The sequence below is a fragment of the Cebus imitator genome, unplaced genomic scaffold, assembly GCF_001604975.1.
Source record: "Cebus imitator isolate Cc_AM_T3 unplaced genomic scaffold, Cebus_imitator-1.0 Scaffold752, whole genome shotgun sequence".
In the NCBI taxonomy this organism is placed as follows: Eukaryota; Metazoa; Chordata; class Mammalia; order Primates; family Cebidae; genus Cebus; species Cebus imitator.
In genome coordinates this window covers 288,902-293,359 of record NW_016108067.1, presented here as the reverse complement: position 1 = coordinate 293,359, position 4,458 = coordinate 288,902, and positions in this window count along the sequence as shown.

Genomic DNA, 4,458 nt, shown 5'->3' with positions numbered 1-4,458 from the left:
TGTCCATATTCTCACTGTTTTTAGTACATATCCTTAATACTATACTTACACCTTTTTGTTGTGATTATTGAAGTAACTATCTTTCTCTTCTGCTACACCATAAACCTCTAAGGCAGATGACATTTTTGTTGCTGTCTTGTTTTGTTTTTGAATGGATTAATTTGAAAACACTCAAATCAAATGCTGTTTTTAAAAGAAAATTCTGTTACAGTAGGTATGAGTTGAAGCATCTCTTACTTTCCACATACGTGCAAGTGGTTCTAATGTGTTCTAAGGACTGAAAATCACTGAATTACGCAAATAGCTAGACTGAGAGTACTGCTAACACAATAAATATTTTTAAAAAACTCTTTGGGTGTAAGTATACACTCTTATATTTGGTTAAATATCTGATATGTCACTCTAATGATTTCTGGTGATGGCAACAATTTTCTAAGTAGTGTATCAAATCATCCTTTTATAGTTTCAGCCACATTTTTTTTTGAGATGGAATTTCACTGTTGTTGCCCAGGCTGGTGTGCAATGCCATGATCTAGGCTCACTGCAACATCTGCCTCCCATGCATCAGCCTTCTGAGTAGCTGAGATTACAAGCGTGCACCACCACGCTCGGCTGATTTTTTGTATTTTTAGTAAAGATGGGGTTTTGCCATGTTGGCCAGGCTGGTCTCAAACTCTTGACCACAGGTGATCCACCTGCCTCAGTCTCCCAAAGTGCTTGGATTACAGGTGTGAGCCACCATGCCCGGCCCAGTCTGTACACATTTAAAACACCCTGACTGTTAGATATGATAAATATTTTGATGGAGAGATGGAGCCATTTACTGAAGAAAAGTAGGTTGCAAAACAACCTGTACAAAATATTCCCATTTTAGTAGCAACTGCATAGATGGGTACACATGTGTACAAAAGAATCATGAACAACATACACTAAGTTGCTGACAGTAGTAATATTCGGCTGGTAGTGGTGTTTATTTAATATTTTACTTTATGTGTCCAACATAAACAGTTTTTATAATAACCAAGTAAAAAAAAATGCATACACCTCCTATCAGAATTGATAGGAATCTAGAAGGGAAAGTGATTAATATAAACTGAATGCTTTATGCATCAGGCAGTATGCTAGATGTTGGGGATAGAACAACTAATAATGTAAGGACAGGTCTAGAGAAGTTAAACAGCATATCCATGGGTTATTATAAACAAATAATAGAATTGGGATTAAATCCAGGTATTTATGATTCCAAAATAATATTTATTCCATTTCATCTTGGTTCTCTGGGTCCAGTAACATTCCTGGGCAAAACTTAAGTTTTTTCTGCTCTGCTCACATTATTTCATGCTATGAATCACAAGGATCGTTACCATGGGGCCTGTTTCAGGATACTCTTCATTCATCAACTTAATCTTTATCATCTTTCCTAATGTTTTGGTCAACTAATCTGATAAAATAATTTATGCAAAAGAATTGATGTACTGGTCATTGTACTGAACACCCAAGTGCCATGTATGTGCAGCCTATTACGCTTGATGTTGGGATGACAGGGCTCATTTTCAAGTGGAGGGTTTGGAAAGCTAAACACTCCCAAGGTGATTGCATCACAATCTGGTAAATGCTATAATAAAGAAAACAAGAAAACAGTCACTGTGAGCATGGAGAAGTTAAATGCTTAATTCTGTACTGGAAGTCACAGAGAGCTTAACAAGAAAGTAAGTAGGCAAAGGGCATATGGAGCAAAGACCAATACCTGTGCAAAGTAAACGTGTAACAGTGAAAGAACCCTCCTTCCTAAGGATCAGCTTGACCATTTTATGTCAACTTCCTACAAACTGATTGCACTTATATTGATGCCAATTTCCAATGCTAAGTGTCTCCGGGTTTGCAGCAGACTAGTAGTCTGAAATACTTTCAGGCAAACCTTTCAGCAGATCTCACAGTAACATCTCTTGAAGCAAAAACCTGTGGCTTATGCAGCCTCTCTTTCATATTAGTACATGTTATTCTCACTGAACTGCATCCCTGAGCACCTCACATAGTGACATGTTTAATGTAGCTGGGTTACCTAATAATATTTGCAGAAATTAGGAAGCTGTCGGGAGAGCTTTGTGAATTGCTTTCTAAAATCACTCTGAATTATCAGCTAACGAAAAAATTTGGGCAAACTGTTCAACACTGAGTACAAGCGGATAAAAATCAACCTCTGGAACATTCAATTTTGTTTATCATTAATGCTAGAGTATATTTAACGGATGAATTTTTTTCCAGAGTAGTCACCTCAATTTATTCCAGTAGGTATCCTTGATAAGTAAATTATTTCAACCCTTTTTAAAAGACAATAGAAATTAACTCATTCCAAAGAGTAAAGGAGAGGAACATAAACTTTTGGATCCGAAGTATGCTTGGAGAGAAATATGTGAATAGGTAGTTAGTGATAAAAAGAATTAACATTTTATGCATAGCTGTAAGTAACTGAGGCCTTTCAGGCATCAGTGATAGGTAATATATACATAAATATTTGCACTTCCTTATGTACTTTGAGTTGTCTTTATGAGCTTCCTGAAGTGTTGACATTTTTTTCAATTATTTCACAGTTACAGGTTACATAATTAATTGTAGTTCTATAGATCAGGGTCTCAGAATTAGAAAATATTTCAAAATAACTAGACAGTTACAAAATATAAACATACACATAGATTAGCTTTTAAAAAGTTAAGCCATGTGACTTGGCATCAAAAAGATATACTCAAAAATACAAAAAAGTTAAGAGTGAGTCAGTGATGAAATTAAGAACCAAGACGGAGAAGAAATCAGACATGTCTTCTATTTCTTCTCTAAAATCCCACCCCAGGTAGAAAGTGTTATTTACTCTAAAAATGTTTTGCACATGTCCCAAAATAATTGCAAGAATGCCAAAAAAAAAAAAATTCTCTATTGCCTACAAGAAGATAGGCAGTGAATACTTTGGTGAAGTTACTGGGTAACATTTAAGGAAATTTTTAGTAAATATTTTATTTATTTATTTATTTATAAGACATGGGGTTTCACCATGTTGGCCAGGCTGGTACCGAACTCCTAACCTCGTGATCCACCTGCCTCAGCCTCCCAAAGTGCTGGGATTACAGGCCTTATATTTTGTAAAGTTAAGAGGCAAACTATAAAACATGTTTCAAAATTAATTTCAGACAAAAAGCAATCAAATATTTTAAATAAATCTTTAAACCTAAATAATTACAGGAGAAAAGATTAATTTCCAGTGACAAATAATATTTATACATGTTCCTTCCTGTTGTAAAATCACATATGGGTAAAGTTTATGAATGGATAAGCTCAACAGCCTGACCTGAAAATAAAGTAGGGCAAAGTTTACCAAAAAACAGTGGGAAACACAACAGGATTCTATATTATTTAAGAGTAAGTGTTTATTTATTTATTGACTTAAAACTTTAAACTCTAGGTCTCCAGAGGCAAATACATTCGTCCAGTAAACATTTACTTATTGCCTTTCATTTGCTAAGTATCAGTGGAGAAATGAGGCAATATAAAGATGACGGTTACATTCTCTGCACTCAAGACATTGACAACTGAGATGGAGACACATGCGTGCACACAAATACAACTTACTGCTATATAACAACAATTATATTAGCCTTTATAACAATGGCTAGAAACAAAAGTTCACTTTTTTTATTTGTTATAATAATGGCTAAAAACAAAAACTTACTATTTTTGTATTTTTTAAATGATTTTTAGTACAATTTATTTTATTAACTTACTCGGATTTGTGACTGAACAGCATGTTGTGTGTGTACACCAAGACAGCATCTGAGTGCCCATACATTTAAGGAAAAACACACGTGACAAAATCCTAATCCTAAGTCAGCATAACCTGGCCAGTTTTTGAGAAATGGCAAATATTCCTTCTCACTTCCAATAGTCTCACATATGGAGAATTACCTTTCTTTCATAGCAGTCCACAATTTATATTTATCTGAGACCCAGTGTACTTTTCTTCGACCTCATAGTATTAATCTCAGCTCATCGGAAACAAACTTCCTGTGTTCTTTATATTGCATACTATTACACTGAAGGTTTATAACATCACTACTTTTTAACAACACACTTTAGGAAAGACTCTTTGAACTTCACAAAATAAAATCTTATAATCTTTTTTTTCAGAAGGTGCTATTTTTGGTCTTTGATTTTCTTTTTTATTGTGAATTACCTCTTAAGCAGAATTGAAAAATGTTAAATATCCTCAAATATAACATTTTCTATTAAAAACAACAACGGCAAAAATATCCAGTCTATATCCTAGATCAGTATACATTCTGCCCAGCCTGCCATACATTCCACATTCACATTTCCTGCTTTGCATGTTGGCGCCAATGCACTGTGCAAGTTTTTCAAACAACATACATTCAAATATATTCACAAGTATTGATAGTACTAAGGCAACAA